Source organism: Eleutherodactylus coqui, chromosome 3 (assembly GCF_035609145.1).
Source record: "Eleutherodactylus coqui strain aEleCoq1 chromosome 3, aEleCoq1.hap1, whole genome shotgun sequence".
In the NCBI taxonomy this organism is placed as follows: domain Eukaryota; kingdom Metazoa; phylum Chordata; class Amphibia; order Anura; family Eleutherodactylidae; genus Eleutherodactylus; species Eleutherodactylus coqui.
Window position 1 is genome coordinate 292634272 of NC_089839.1, and position 17471 is coordinate 292651742.

The 17471-nt window shown below is 43.6% G+C and overlaps 1 long non-coding RNA gene across 1 annotated transcript in view; it reads left to right on the forward strand.

The window, feature by feature from the left end:
* The window catches only part of LOC136621885 (uncharacterized), a 45699-nt gene that overhangs the window by 3468 nt on the left and 24760 nt on the right, over window positions 1–17471 (forward strand). The window lies entirely within an intron of this gene.

Genomic DNA, 17471 nt, shown 5'->3' on the forward strand with positions numbered 1-17471 from the left:
ATTGCAGAAATGAAAGGGTAGAAGTGCTTGCCTGGGCACCGTGCCCCTTCAGTTGTGCTTGGCTCTTTTCGGCACCTGAAGATGGACTCATGAGCCTGTTTTCAGCTGCCGAGTAGAGCTGAGGTGTAACGATAACAGCTGTATGGGCAGAGCACTTGGGTAAGCACTTTGCCACCTTCATTTCTGCGATTAGCGGGAATCTCACCACCTGGACCTTTGGGTCATTTTTATACGACCGAGAAAATCCTGGGAGATTTTTGCGTTGCGAGGCGCACAAATCACTCATGAACATGAACGCCATTCCCAATGCGATGTGGGAAACAAATGGCGGCACTTCCTATCTTAGGGTGTGCCCTCGCATCGCCCATTGGTTCCAGTGGAGCTGGCGGCAGCATCGCACTACATGCTAGGTGCACACAGTGTGGTGCGAGGTTTCCCCATTTAAACAATGGCAGAAACTCTGCGATCCTCCGCCGCGGCTGACAGGACCGCCATTTCCCTGAAGTGATGCGAGGCGGTTTTGAGATAAAAATGTCTTGCATCTTCAATGGTGAATCACACATTGGCAAGCGCGATATCGCACTCTTCCATGTAAAGTTAGTCTTACTGATCAAAACTTCTAACACGCCACTAGGACAAACGTCTTGCTAAAGTTTCGTTACTTCTTGAAGTGATTATCTAGTGTAGAAAACTATTTTTTTATATCCCCTTATTTATATTGCCTAAAGTTAAAGGCGTTGTACCAATGTGTAAAATTATCCCCTATCTACAGGACGATTGGTGGGGGTCCAACTGCTGGGAACCCAACAATCCCAAGAACAGGGGTCCCGACAGTCGCTGCATGAATGCAGTGGAAGACATGCATGTGCGCCGCCACTCCATTCATTTAGTGACAGAGGCAGAGATTTCTGAGTGTTCATATTTTGCAATTCCCAGTGCTGTCATTAAAATGAATGGAACTTCGGTGTACATATGCGTCCTGCGCTCCATTTATGTGACAACCATCAGATTTGTGTTGGGGTCGTAATGTCAGTCCTGTAGATACGTAGTAAGTGTGCTTTTACACCTGTGCTGGGGATTCCGCCTTCTTGCTCTGTTTGGAGAGCTGGAAATGGGAATCCCTCAGTACAAACGGCTCCGTCTCTGAATGTTGGGTCAACACCATTGACTATAATGGAGTCTGCCCAGTTGCCCCATATTCCTTCTGGTATTTTCAGCCAGATCTGCGATGGAACCTCCAGCCAAAGGTTCCGACGCAGATGTGAAGCCAAACTAACTTTATATTTTGGTACAGCCCATTTTTTTAGAAACAGTGTGTTTATTGAATTTTTACATTAAATTGTTACAAATCAACAGCAAATCAACAGAATACTGTGTTTTCCCTAAAATAAGACCTACTCCGATAATAAGCCCTACCCTGTTTTTTTAATACAAGCCATACCCCAAAATAAGTCCTAGCTACAGTACACGAAGAAAAGCAAAAACCAATACTCTCCTAGCAGACGCCGTCTGAGTCCCTCCCGCTTGGCTGCCGCGCTCCTGCAGGCTTCCGTGCAGTCCTCAATGCCGATGGAGCATCTCTTGTTGGTGACGGAGCTGGAATACCCTGCCTCTGTCAGCATTGAGGACTACAGGGAAGCCTGCAGGAGCACTACAGCCCAGCGGCAGGGAACCCGAACGGCAACTGCTAGGTGAGTATAAGACGCTTCCTGAAAATAATATCCTGTGCCTCTTTAGGGACAAAAATTAATATAGGACAGGGTCTTATTTTCAGGGAAACACAGTAGAAACAGTGGAGAGTTAAAGGTCGTTTCACATATGCACCAGGGAGTTCCAGTTGCCTCCTCCGTTTAGGGAGGAGGAAAGGGATATTCCCTGGCCGAATTGTTCGGTCTTATGACAGAACCGAAGGGCGGAGAATAAGGATGAGCGAGTATACTCGCTAAAGCTCTACTCGCTCGAGTAATGTGCCTTAGACGAGTATCTCCCTGCTCGTCCATAAAGATTCGGGGACCGCGGCGGCTGACAGGTGAGTCGTGGCGGGGAGCGGGGGAGAGCGGGTGGGAGAGAGAGATCTCCCCTCCGTTCCTCCCCGCTCTCCCCCGCAGCTCCGTGCCCTGCGGTGACACCCGAATCTATATGGACGAGCGGGGAGATACTCGTCTAAGGCACATTACTCGAGCGAGTAGTGCTTTAGCGAGTATACTCACTCATCCTTAGCGGAGAACGATCCCCATTGAGATTTTTTTTACAGTATTTTGGGCCAGATCTGCGACAGAATTCCCGACTGGAGGTTCCAACGCAGATGTGAAACCACCATAACATCTCTCATCTTTTATATAAAACGCAAGATCTGTTGGTGTCGGATACAAATCCATAGTTCTGGTCCGATTTGAGTGAAATTTTGCAGGAGTGTTCTTCACCACCAGGCGACAAATACTGGCGTAATTAAAAACTACTTGATTATTCAATTCTAAGTGCAAAAGTAAGTGACCCCCTATGTAATGTACCTAATCTAATTTTCTAACTTCCCGGAGTCATACAAACTTGAAATTTGGCATGACCATTTTTTAGGTCATATATAGGAAAGGTAAAGTAGTCACAACTTGATTATTCAATTCTAAGTGCAAAAGTAAGTGCACCCCTATGTAATGTAACTAATAACACACATCTGTACCACACAAATGTGAAATTTGGCACGAGCATTCTTTAGGTTGTAAGTAGAAAAAAGTAAAAGGGTCACAACTTGATTATTCAATTCTAAGTGCAAAAGTAAAGGCCCATTTAGACAGGATGAATGTTGGGCAAACAATGCCCGACACTTGTCCCCGCACATACTAGCTCCCATGCTGCTGCACAGGAGCTAGTATCTCTGGCTCACAGCCGGAGGCTGGAGGAGATTTCTCTCCTCGCTCTCCCCCGCCCCTCTCCATTGACTTAACATAGCAGCTGTTCAATACTGAACGGCTGCTATTTACACTGAACGATGATCGTTCAGCTCGTCGTCCATCGTTTATGCTGCATAAACAAAGGACAATGACCCTATCGTTCAGTGTAAATAGCAGACATTTAGTACTGAGCGGCCGCTATGTTAAGTCAATGGAGGGGGACGGAGAAGAGCAAGGAGTGAAATCTCCTGCAGCCTCTCCACCCCCTGCTGGCCGCTCTGTGAGCGAGCCAGTGATGCTATCTCCCGTGCAGCAGCATGCTTGTATCAGGCATCATTTGCCCAACATTCATCCTGTCTAAATGGGCCTTTAGTGACCCCTTATGTAATGCACCTAATCTAATCCCCTAACTTCCCGATGTCGTACAAACTTGAAATTCGGCACAACCATTCTTTAGGTCCTAAATAGGAAAAGCAAAGGGGTCACAACTTGATTATTCAATACTAAGTGCAAAGTATAGTGCCATGCAACGCACAGGTATATCAGCTAGTCTAGAATATTGAATACAAGAATGCTAATGGCGGGAAAAAAAGTTGTTTTTTACTAGACATAATAATAATATAATTACCCTAAGTAATAGCAGTATGATACTTAAAAGAAACAAAAGGGGAAGATCAAACAGAGACAAAGACAAAACTGAAACATAAGGTAAGTCGTTCAGCTTAAAACAACTCAACAGGATAGTGAGCGATGTAAAATCTAATAGAGCGAGTAAAGATTAGTCACCTCTGGTAATCCAGTATGTGTCCCATTGAGACCACACAACCAGGAAGGGGTCTACTGTGTTGTTCAATAACGCTGTAAAGTATTCCATACTGCGTATATCTTGTATCCTATCATATACACTATACGGACAAAAGTATTTGGACACTGCGCGTTTTTCAGAAGAAGTTCTTTATTATCCTATTTAGTAACATGTCGGCCCCCCTTTGGTGTCGTCGAGGCATACTTTCCACAAGTTCTCTGTAAGTCTGGGCTGGACTAGCTTGCAATTCCTCGTGCCAGGCTGTGGGAAGAGATTGTTGTGAGGATGGGCGTGGGTGGCGATGTCGTACCCGTTGCTCCAGTTCGTCCCACAAGTGCTCAATCGGATGAATGAATAGTTATTACAAAATGAGCAGCTTTTTATTTTATGCCCTTCCCAGCATACCGTTCTGCAAACTCAGAATTTGCATATTTGCTGATTTTCTGCAGTGTCCAAATACTTTTGTCCATATAGTGTAATTCTATAAACTTGGAGGGCATAGACTGTCTCCACTGTCTCGGGCCACTAGGCATTGCGCGGCAGTTAAAATACATAATAAAAGCTTAGCTGTGTTGTGACCCATCCTAAAAGGAAGGACATTGAGAAGGTAGTATGAGGGATGCAATGGAACACGAATGCCAAGAGCATTTTGTAGAAGGGATTCAACCATTAACCAAAAGGGCTTTATCTGGGTGCACGTCCAGTACAGTTGGGTCAACGAGCCTCCATAAAGCCCTCACCTCCAGCATAGACTAGGTATGGCAGAGTCGAGTTTATGGAGCAAAGCTATTCTTTATACTGTATACCTGAGGATGGTTTCAGGGCCCGGTCCCACACCTGCCGCCGCTTGTCCGCTGACAAATTATAAGCGAGTAATGATTCCTTTCTTTCCATATGTCGAAATCTAGGTAGTTGCTTCGTTAATGGCTTCGAAAGAAGACTGTAGATCGTCAAAATCAAACCCTTAGGCTCCCTGCACACAGGTGTAAATTTCGCGGCGGGATTTCCCGCAGAATTTCCGCCTGTGGAAGCTGCCATAGGATTGCGTTAGAAAACGTAATCCTATGCAGACGGCCGCGATTTGTCTGCGCGAGGAAAACAAATCACGGCATGCTCTATTTCTGTGCGGGGCATGCGCCGGCTGGGCGGCAGCCGGCACATCACAGAGCCGGAGTCGCGGGAGAGGTGAGTGCCGTGTTGGTCCCTGCAGGAGCTCGGGTCAAATTCTCGCAGCGGGATCTGACCCGGCCGTCTTCAGGCGGCCTTAGTAGATGTTTCTAATTTCTAAACCACCCCAATTGATCGATGGTGCAACCCCTTTAATAAACGTGGGTCCTCTGCTCAGGATCCTCCTCTCTTGCCAGAGTTTAGGTTATAAAGAGCACCTCTTGCTATAGAGGACCTGTCCCATCCCGTATTATAAAGGCGACCCATTGATGTGAATGGGCACTGTGTAATACTTCATTTCTCCTGTGGAGGTGCTGTAGGGAAATTGAACACTTTCTACCAGAATGCCGCACAGATTCTAGCAAATCTCTTAAGTCCCAGTAGGGGGAGGATTTGCTAACAGCTTATTGTTATGAAACTCCATCTAATAAGAAGGCATTGTCCAAAAAGGAGAACCCTTATAATGAAGGTATGTCAAAAGGCTGAGTGGGACAGAAGGGCCAACCCACCAAGTCCCAATCTGCATGGGTCTTGAGTAATGTCTGATAGCCATATGTATTATTTTTCCACTCCCCCCAGTACTTTCCTGCAAGATGCCATTGACAGCAGTATGTAAATGAGAGGATGGGCAGACGTTAGCCAGCTTATAAATAAGCACTGAGACCCTCGCAGGGTTAACAGTTAGTCATGTCAATGCTGTCGGGTATGGCGTTGGGTGAGGCTGCCCCAGCACTGAGTGCAAATGCCAAGGAACGCACACAAGGGTCTCTACCGCACGTTCTAGGGTTTCTGGTCTCGTAAGCCGAATAGTGTTCTCCGGGATATTAAAAAAAAATGAGAGTGTATGATTTCAAAGAGCGCGATCCTGATCTGACATCAAAGGCCACTAGAGATGGCCCACACTTACATAGCTTTCATAAACAACGCCAAACTCTGCCCACTGCTCCCTGTGAATGGGGCTCGCTCTGCCCTCAGTACTAGTGGGATCAGGCTATGTGAAAAGTAGTTAGAGGGAGAGCAGATGATGGGCACCGACGTTGCTGTCCCGGCTTACAGTATTTCACAGTAAGGCGATTGCACTCTTGTGTGAGGAGCAGCTTTCATTAACTGCATTAACTAATGACTGGGTATTGCAGCCTAATAACCCATAACAGGGCGGGCGACCAATGCCACATGGTATGCCGGGTGATGTTATAGGATCATGTACTTGTAGTATGACGCTGGGGTCATGTCTGTATAGCATTATTGACTCTTGAGGCTACCCAGGGTTGTAGCTATAGTGTCGCTGTAATGGTACACAAGTTTTGCGCTTTTTTAATTTATCCGTCAGCATGTTTTTTATTCCTTTACTATGACGCCCGGCTCGCGGTAATCTGAAGAGATTATAATGGTCCATTTTTCCTAAGAAAGGCATAATATCGTGAGATTTGTATTGATCATCTGGTAAACTCCTTCCGTACCGCGCGGTACACGATTTTTATGTCTCTAAGCAACGTAAAAATCTACGCTTACCTCTAAATACTAAGGTAACGACACAGGGGGGTTACAATGAATTGTTTAATGGAAAGTTGTACAACTTTAACATGTACTGTGTGTTTTGATTCTCTGCTATCTTTCAAGATTCTCTGCTTGCTGTCAGTGAATAGAGTGGTTACTCATACAGTTGCAGGGTTTGTTACAGTGTATCAGAGCTCTGATAGTAACAAGCCGTGCACCTATGTCTGTTCTGTATGACGTGGACAGGTTTTAAGGGAAGTTTGTCAGCTCCTATTAGCCTCATAAGATAAACCAATGGGTTCATAGGAACTGAAACGCTGAATCTGGCGATGTGAGTCTTATACTTACCTTTCCTGACGTTCCCCCGCTCTGCGCTGTCAAAGCCGCCGCTGAATGCATCCGGTGGACTTCATAGGCGCACAACTCCTCTTAATTCTATGTGTGTGCCAAATAGTCTGCCAGATGCATTCAGCGGCGGTACTGACAGCGCACAGCGGGGGGACGGTGGGGAATGTAAGTATAAGACCCACACCACCAGATTCAGCGCTTCAGCTCCTCTGAGCCCATAAGTCTAGCATATGGGGCTCATAGGAGCTGACAAACTCCCTTTAAAGGGGTTTTCTCACTTTTTACTAGAACAGATAATCATTAGCAGATCTGCAGTGATCCGCTATTTGGAATTCCCACGGATCGGCTGATTCCCGGTGCTGCTGGCCCTACTGACAGCGCAGGAAGCCCATTGCGCTGACTATAGCGCAACGATCCAGGCTGGTACTGAGGGCTAAGTTGCTTATAGGAACTGTGCCTGCAGTACTAACCTGGGCCACTGCGCTCTGGTCAGTGCAATCTGCTTCCTGTATTGACAGTGGCACAGGAAATCAGCTGATTGCCAGGGATCCCAAATGGCAGACCCCTGCTGATCATCTAATATGAGCTCTTGAGGGTATAGTAAAAGGTGAGAAACCCCTTTTATGGCCATTAAATACAGGCCAAGAGTAAAGCTGGAACCAATCAGTCAACATGTCGGCTGATCGCAACTATTGTGCAGCCAAAAATGGAGTCTGTGCTGCCCACAGCGGAACAAGCAGTCAGATGAATGAACGTTTGTCCCATATAGGGTCTAAATCAGCCCATGAAAAGGCTAAGAAAGTGAGCACCGATCAGTGTGATTGGCGTTAGTTTGAAGCAATTGTCCGTTTAGCGAGCAACATTTCTGCAAAAGCTCCAAGTGCCTTAAAATAACAAACAGAGCAGTACTTACCCGTCCTCTGCCTTGAGGATGCAGTGATAATGTCCCGCTGTCCTCCCAGTGATTTTTGGGGAAGATGACATCAGCGGAAGTCACTTGACTACTGCAACGACTCCGTTCTGAACTCCTGGCATAATGACACCCAGTATGTAAGCACTGATGCCAGGAGAAGGGCGGTGACGCTGCAGCTTCTGATTGGCTGCAGCGGTCAAGTGACTTCTGCTGACGTCATCTTCCACAACAATCACCGGGAGGACAGCGGGGCAACATCACTGGATCCTCGCGGCAGAAAATGGGTAAGTACTGCTCTGTTATTTTAAGGCAATTGTAGCTTTTGCAGAAATACTGTCTGGTAACCGAAGAACTCCTTTAAACGCCTGGATCGGCCTGTGTAAAAAGACCCTAAAGCCTCTGAATATAAGCATTGTCCTTGTTTACTCACAGCAAGCAGAGATCTTGAAAATTTGTAAGTAGTGATGATTTGAAACACAAGGTCTATGAAAAGTTGTATAACTCTTCATGATACAATGAATTAACTTTATTTACATAAAACCAAAAACCCCTTTAAATTTTGGGACCTATCAGATGCTTTATTAACGGCAAGCTACTATTTGCTAGTACATCCACTGTGAACGCCCCCCTCAACCCCCAGTCCCAACCATATTGGTAGCAGTGCCTTCCTCTTGGCTCTTTGAGGTCATGTGATCATCTCTATGGGACATTTCTGGTAAACGAGTTTAAAATAAGTAGATGGGACGGCTCAGCACCTGCGTTAGCGACCACTAATTGCATAATAGGCTATCTAAGTTAAAGGCACCTGTCTGGGGGGGAGTAGGGGTGCCTCATGCACATCGCAAGGATGCGTACACAGAGCCTGTAAGGCGGCACAAAGACTCCCATTCTGTACTGCAGACCCGCTCACCTTGGATAGTAGCTCCGGGAGGGGCCGTATCCTCTTCTACAAGAAATTTGGCATACAATGAAATATACTACAGTTTTTCATAAATTCATACATGACCCACCATATAAAATCAGAGGGACAGTATGGGCCTATAGCAGCGTATGGGCAACACATTCCCGATCTTCTGTGTGTAAACAAGAATGTTTAGCTTCACTGATAGCACTAAAAAGTTGCAGAACTTTTAATGATACAATTATAACATTGTACAAAACAGAAAGCCAATTAATGGCCAAGTGGACAAAATTATTGACAACTGTTTCCCTATTCACAGTGCTGCTACACTTGTGGATGTGGTTCTGATTATGCGCCGTTGACATTCACCTCTGTGTGAGCCTTTTCTATACCATTGCTAATTTTTTTCGTTCCATCCCTCCTGCATTGGTTGGCTCGTCTTGGTGTGATGTGAGTACTTTGAACCAATCTCAGGTCTCTCCTTTATTGCCGTCCCTCCCCTTTCACAACAGGCAGTCTCATGAAATATATTGCCAATGGGATGGTGTATGATGGCGTAGCGGTGACAGATGAACGTGGAGCTAAGATAAGTCCCAAAGCTCCATCAGAGAAGCAGAACCCTGTGGAGGGTTGAGTGTCAGTTTATCAACCCTATTACATTCCCCCCTTCTTTTTTGATTGCTGTCCTTTGCAAACTGACAAAGTCCTCAACGTCCTCGGAGGGTTGCTGCTATGGCCCTCCGCGTCTCATTGGTGGTGCCATCCTGCCAACTATGCTAAATGAAACAGGTTGCAGGTTGGATTATGTATGATGCAGTGATGAGGACAGATGAAGGCGGAGCTAAACTCCTGAGTTTCTGTCAGAGCAGCACAGCCACTTATTTGCAGCTGCATCCCCCTCCTTCCTCTCTTGACTATATTTTTAATACTTTGGATACATTTTTTAGGGAGGCTGAAGGAGTTTCTGGACATTTATAAAGATCCTGCAAACAAGGAAAGGGGAACTACGGGCTACTGGAAGGCGAGGAAGATGACACTTCCTCCACGATTCCATGAAAAAAAGTGATAACCATAGCTACAATTTAAAGCACTAAAGCGGGAAAAAAAAGTGAAAAGTAAAATTTTCTTTTAATTCTCAAACCTAATGGTGAGATCCATCAGATAGAGGCTGCTGGTAAATTAGAGGGTCTTTAACAAAAATAAATATAAAACCTCGAATAAAAAGCAAATGAGTTGTGACCACAATTACCTACTTTCCTCGCCTCTTTTTGTAGTCACAGCTAGTGATCCGGCGCCGTGTATTAGGGAATTGTTATGCTCTGTTCCGGACCCTTGCGGTAGAATGTTTCTTGGCCTTGGTATTTATTGAGACTTAATGTCATCCTGAACTCCGTTTGACATTAAGATGTAATATTTGGCATGTGATACTTTATTCATGAGTGAATTCCGTTAAAATGTCATACCACTGTCTTAGAGATAAGTTGCACAGGCAATGGCATACTGAATTACACTGTCCGCGTAGAATCGGAATGACACTTCAGATAGATACAAGTTGTTAGAGATTATGTGATAATATTACGGGATCAAAGACATTCCACTTTTTTTTTTATTTTTCTAAATGATAAATATGCAAAAAAACTTTTGTTTTTAATTTTGATGAAAAAAATATTCCATCGATTCGACTTTCCTTTAGTTGCTGCTTTTATATGCGGTGTGGGCTCTATTGGCCCCCCTCATTTATATGCAGTGTGGGCTCTATTGGCCCCCCTCATTTATATGCAGTGTGGGCTCTATTGGCCCCCCTCATTTATATGCAGTCTGGGCTCTATTGGCCCCCCTCATTTATATGCAGTGTGGGCTCTATTGGCCCCCCTCATTTATATGCAGTCTGGGCTCTAGTGGCCCCCCTCATTTATATACATTTTTAAGCTCTTATTTAATATCATTTCTTCTTTCGTTTATAGATATTCGGTCAGTAGGGTTCAAAAAAAGTGACATAAATTCATCCAATTCGAACAATTATCTTATAGCATTAAGGAAGGCAAATCCTCTAGATCAACCTTGCAGGAAAATATACTAGATGGACTTTTAATAAATGGACCGTCACTAAAACAACCCCGATTTAAGATAGTCGCCAATTGCCTCTCGTCAGGGCGCAGAAATTCTAGTTTTGCTCTGCAGCTTAATTCCCTGGATCCATGCATTGAAGTAACGTTTCATGGGGCAAGATCTATAAGCTCTGCTCAGCCTGATCCTCCTGGTTCATAAGTAGAATACACTGTACATATACATAGAGCAGTTGGAAAGAGGAGGGGAGTAGCTAACAGCCATCAATGCCAATTTTTTAGCCCGTGTGGGGCCTGAGGAATGACAACCTATATGGGCACTGGAAAGCCTCTAGAGGCAAAAAGTCGTTACATTGTTGCATTCCATGTAAAGACGGACTCTGATTGCTTAGAGATATTATAGCCTAGTTATAACTTACACGTCTATGTATTTGGGGTCCGATGAATTAGTTCACGTTTTTTTTAATGCCGGAATGATATGGAATCCATGAGAAAAAACTTCCACATGCCCCCGTGTGAGATAAGAGGTGCAACGGTAGTAAACGGATCGTGCACCTCTATGGAAGCCCTCATTATGACTCCGTACAAATGAAGCCGTTATACGGCCTTGTGCTTGAGGCTGTGTGCATTTTTTTAATTTTTTTTATGTATACATATAGTTTTAAAATATTTTTAAATATATTTAAAAAAAATTTTTTTATGTTTTTTCCTTAATTTTCTTTATAAACTCCTTTTTTTTCTCTCTGCGCTGAATTTTCACATGATTTGTTTAGCTTATTTGTCATCCGTAGGACCGGCCATTGGTTTTACGGTGTTCATTTCAGAGGTAATTTCCCATAATTAAATAACAAGCATGTACCTCCAAGTGATTTTTCTGTAATTGTTAATCAATGCCAGTTCATGTAATTTCAATAGCCTATTAAATTGTGTAGCTCTCACTTCATTATAGCGGCGCTCCCATCTATAATTATGGCTAAATCTGAAAAATGACACATCTATTATTTATGCTTAAAAAAGCCTGAAAATTTCCCTATGTGTACGTGAGGTAGGTACTCGCTTTTGGAGGTTATTTTTTAAACTTTTTTTTAAGCTTATTTTCAAATTATCGTTTTTTTTAACAAAAAGAATACAATGACAAAAATAGAGAATTAAGAAAAAAATTCACCTTTTTACTAGAATTTTATTTTTTTAAAGAGAAGGCTAAGTCAGGCCGGCTTCCCATAAGCGTATTTGCGCGCCCTGAGCGCAGCGTATTTGCGGAATTACCAATGCTTTTTTTTGCATGCGCATCACCAAATACTACTGTACTTTTTTTGCGCCTGAAAGCCATGTTTATTTGCGCACGGCAAACAAAGACGCATCAATTGAAATGGCAAATTAGTCCTAATGAGTTACAAATGTGTTCTTTTTCCTGCGCAATTGCGCAGCGTTTACACATCTCCTTGCGTTTCGCATATGCATTTGCGCACCCCGTATTGACTTCTATGGGAACCCTTGGTGCGCAAATCTGCAGAAAAATAAAGCATGCTGTATTTTTTTGGTTTTGCCACCGAAATGCCCGAGCAAAATGCGTAAATGTTAACAAACCCATTGAAATCAATGCAATCTATTTCCTGTGTATTACATGCGCCAATTTTGCGTGTGCCAATACGCCCGTGTGAAGGCGGCCTTTGTCATTGCAAAGACAAGGTGGGGGATATTAACTTTGTACAACCAAAATAGTAGATGAGAAAAAGGACCCCTTATATAGTGTCTAAGACTCTTTTCTTGAACTGCTACTTCTAATAAATGGATCCTAAATCCTTAAATACGAAGGAATTGAAAAAAATTGCATGGAAGCAGCACCTTGGCTGCAGAGGAACTCTAAAATCATTTAATTTGCAGCCTAAGCAATCGTTGCGAACACGTCCGTGCATCGGATAATCTGCAAAAATCATAAAACATTTTTTTAAACTTAGGACAAGAATAAAAAACAATAAAAAATGAGCATATTGCTTTTTTGCTATTAATCATAGTGTTTTTTATGCTTTGTTTATTTTTTAATCTGGGGGGGGGGGGGGTGTTTATGAGATCCACAAATTCAGATTTCTCCTGTCACAAAAGGGAATTTGGAATTCTGAACGTGTGATTTCCTAATATGGTGACAGATCTGGTGGGCCAAGGTGTGAAGCTCACGAAACCTCTTGCCAGGATACCAAATAAGGATGCCACCTGGTCGGTAATTTGTTGGACTTGACGTGAAGCGGGGTATTAAGTGCCAACACTATTAATAGGCCCGAAACCGATATATGAAGGACAACATTTTTATTTATTTATGGAAAAGTTGCCAATTGTAACCTGTGAGATGTAGAAGACGCGTTCCCACAATTGTGGGGTCTGCTGATCCGAGCACCGTATCACTTAGTCAGAGCTTTGCTTACACATCTTTCTCAACCATGCAAGTAGATGACTTGTTGGCAGAGAATACAGCTTGTTGAAGCAGACCCTGCCGCACTTAGAGGATAGTTTGTATCCATTTATTTTCATGCGAGATCAAGAATATACAGAATGGGAACTGGTGTAAAGTCCGAAATGTAAAAAAATAAGGCAAAAACTAGTGTAGAGTCCATTCTACCATTGGTGATGGGCATCAGAAAACCGTAGTGGGCATGGCCAACCTTTGGCCTCATGCACACGGGTGTATTTTTTGCAGACTAATATGGACCACACCATTGAGTGGCATTGGTGAATTCAGACGTGCGGATTTTGCACGCATAAAGAAATCCCAGCACACCCTGCTTTGTCTGTATCACAGACTGAAATGGTCCATTGAAGTCTATGGGATCGCGTACAAGTGCAGAAAATACGCAATTGCGTGCATTTTCAAGGCTTTTTTGATGCATGTTGCCAGGAGACAGTGTGAAAAGAAAGGCGACATCAAATGGGACTTTTTGCATTTGTTTTTTATGCACGTGAAAAACACAGTGAGTACAGATGCAAAATGGACGTAAAAAAAGCGCATACGCACCGGAAACGCCCATATGGTGCGTTTCTCACAGATCAAAATTGTATACACCTGTGTGAATGAATCCGTGTTCATAAGCTACATGTGATTTGTGCAGTTGCACATGGCACCAGCTACCAGCTTTTGCAGGGTTGCATCATGGCAGATTTAGGCTGGGGGCGATCCCTACCCCTTAGGTTCACCTAGCCAGATCATCATTTTCCTTCCTGCAGAGCATTATGTGAAGCTGCATGAATCATCCTCCTTCTTCCCCCCTCTGATGTTTCGAGGTGCCGGTCTCAGCCCATCAGGGCCCCCACAACACAATCACTTGGTTCTGCTTCTGTATTTATGTTTTGAGTTTGGTTTTGGTAATAGGGTATATCTTTGTACTAAGGTTGGTCTGTGCTGTTTTTATGTCATGAGCTTGGTTCTGGGGCTGCATTTATGTTGAGTTTGGTTCTGGTACAGTATTTATTTACTGAGCTGTTCTAGTGTGGATATGTTGCTGCTTTCTGCACAAGCAGAAGGCAGACAGCCTATCAGTGCAATATGTATTGTTTTTTTTCTTATAATGGGGAACACCAATTACAATTCTGCACAAGTTGCCATCCAACCTAAGGCCAGCACTGCTAGTGGGCCAACAACTATTCTGCCCAACTTCTCGATAAACATGCACACTCTGTTATATATATACATGCCAGCAGTAAAGCTTTCGGGGTACGTGACTTGTGAGTTTGTTTGCTCAAGGCTTACGACCACTATTAATTGTGTAGCAGTAATAGTTATATATTTTACTTTCTGTATTGAACTGTTATTACATCACTATATATTGGTATTATTTGATCACTGTATGGACATCATTTTCTTTGGCTTTGTGTGGAACTACTACTTAGGTAATGTGCAGTGCTGTATAGCATTGTTATTTAGGCAACTGTGTGGCACTCTTATTCAGACACCATACTATATGCTTATAATTAGGCTTTGTATTTGACAAATTGGAGTAAGGGTTATGGGCAGGGCACCTATCTGGCAGGCACCATCAGCATGGCGCATCTCCCTTAAGAACAAAGAATTAGCCGGATGGATATGGGATTGTCAGCAGGATTTTAATATCTATAGTCAACAGGATTCTCATTTCTATGGGCAGAAGGATTCTCATGTCTGTTGTCAGCAGGATTCTCATGTCTATGGGCAGCAGGATTCTCATGTCTATATTCAGCAAGATTCTCACGGCTGTGGTCAGCAGAATTCTCATATCTGTGGCCAGCAGGATTCATGTCTTTGGCCAGCAGGATTCTCATGTGTATGGCCAGCAGGATTCTCATGTCTATGGCCAGCAAGATTCATGTCTATGGCCAGCAGGATTCTCATGTCTGTTGTCAGCAGGATTTTATGTCTATGGCCAGAAGGATTCTTATGTCTATGGGCAGCAGGATTCTTGTGTTTATGGGCAGCAGGATTCTCATGTCTATGGACAGCAGGATTCTCATGTCTATGGACAGCAGGATTCTCATGTCTATGGACACCAGGATTCTCATGTCTATGGGCAGCAGGATTCTCATGTCTATATTCAGCAAGATTCTCATGTCTAAGATCAGCAGGTTTTTCATGTCTTTGGTCAGCAGGATTCTCATTTCTATGGCTAGCAGGATTCCCATGTCTATGGTGAGCAGGATTCTCATGTCTATGGTGAGCAGGATTCTCATGTCTATGGTCAGCAGGATTCTCATGTCTATGGCCAGCAGGATTCTCATATCTATGGTCAGCAGGATTCCCATGTCTATGGTCAGCAGGATTCTCATGTCTATGGTCAGCAGGATTCTCATGTTTATGGTCAGCAGGATTCTCATATCTATGGGCAGCAAGATTTTCATGCCTATGGTCAGAAGGATTCTCATGTCTATTGGCAGCAAGATTCTCTTGTCTATGGGCAGCATTATTCTCATGTCTATGGCCCACAGGATTTTCAAGTCTATGGGCAGCAAGATTCTCTTGTCTATGGGCAGCAGGACTTTCATGTCTATGGCCAGCTTTAGTCTTTGTGTCTTGTAAATATAGCTGTACCCTAAAAGCTGATTGCTAAACTGATTTAAGTTTTTTTTCTAGTGTTAACAAAAAATCTAAAGGTATTTGCACCTCTAGGCACATTTTTCTATTTTTGGACATGTCATACAAACAAATTAGATGGTTTGAGCACTGGGTTCCTCTTTGATCTCTGAAATGTAGGGGCTTTCCATTACTTTATTGGGCTCCTCATACACTCCATGATCTCCATTAAAGAGGACCTGCCACATCCTCTGACAGAGGAAACGGGTTGTGTGCCTCTCCAGCAGTCTGCCTGCTGAACCCACTGCCATTATTCTTGTTTTACCTCCTATTAGACTACAACGCCTCCCATTATTTTCGGAGCAGACACCAGTTCATTGTCTCCACCACCCAGCGTCATTCAAATGCTATGTCAGCCATGGACACTGTGCGATAGAGACCTCCCACTTGACATTGGACTAGCGTCCAGTTCAGAAAGTAATGGCAGGCATTGCAACTGAATGGGGGCTAAAACAACATGGCTGTAAAGGTAAAGGTCTGTTCGCCTTGTCAGACGTGACAGTTCCATCAGTGGAGAGCCTGAAAGTATAGATTGGAGAGGAAGAAGATTCCGATCCCTGACCCAAAGGGGCACCACACCACCTACCGTATTTTTCGCTCCAAAGTGGGGGGGGGGAGTCAGTACATCTTATAGAGCGAACGTGCTGTTTGTTAAACGCGCGATCAAAAGGTAAACGCACAATTGTGCGAACAATCAGGCGAAGAAACTCACATTTAGTTAGGAGAGCGGTTCTCCCTCCTTTGCATTGCCGCCTGCACATACCGCTGATTGGTGGTAAGCGCCGGTGGGATCTGCTGCTGCTCCCCCGCCTTCACCAATCGGATTCTTTTTTTCCTCCACAAGCGCCACTGTGACATAGAGCTCCGGTGTTTCAGAGCTTTGCTGCACCTTATGCTCCGTTGCTCTCTACTATCCCCTGCGCTGTCCTTGGGTGAGTTCTTAATATTTTTTCCCTATGTTCCGCCTCTAAAACGGGGGTGCGTCCTATCGTCCGGTGCGCCTTATAAAGCGAGAAATACGCTAATTCTGTTTTGAAGACAACCTGACTGGGAAGACATTGGATAATTGATACTTCAAAAAATTATTCTAGCAAGTATTGAGGTACCACGGCCACCACTCTGCAGCCTGCCGCCCTAGGCACTGGCCCTTCATTGCCTAGTAGCAAATACAGACTTGTAACTATGCAAGCAAAGTAGAATGTGTTATGTGTGGCATTAACATGTGATACATTTTGTGAATGCACTATGACATAAATAACCATATACCAACCACATACAGTACGCAATTCCATTTTTATAAGCATATTTAATTAACTCTTTCAGGACCAGAGCGTTTTCATTCTTTTACATTAGTTTTTTCTTACCTGCCTTTTAAGAGCTGTAACTCTTTTACTTTTCCCATTGACAAGTTGTGTTTTTTAGTGGTACCATATCAAGTACAGCAAAACTTTTTAAAAAAAGGATAAGTAGGGTGCAAAAAAACAAAATCTAATTGTGCCATTTTTTTGGAGGGGGGGGGTTACTGTTTTCGCAGTACAGTAAAAATGACATGAACTTTGTTCTATGGGTCCGTTCAGTTGCGATGATACCAAATTTATATAGATTTTTAATGTTTTTCTATTTTTAAGAATTAAAATTTTTTTTATCTTAAACAAAATATTGCTTTATGTCGCCATATTCTGAGACTTGTCATTTTTATTTAGTTATTTTTTGGCGATTGGGCTGTGTGAGGGCGCACTTTTTGGGAGCTGTAGTTTTTATTGGTACCATTTTGGGAAACATACGTCTTTTTGA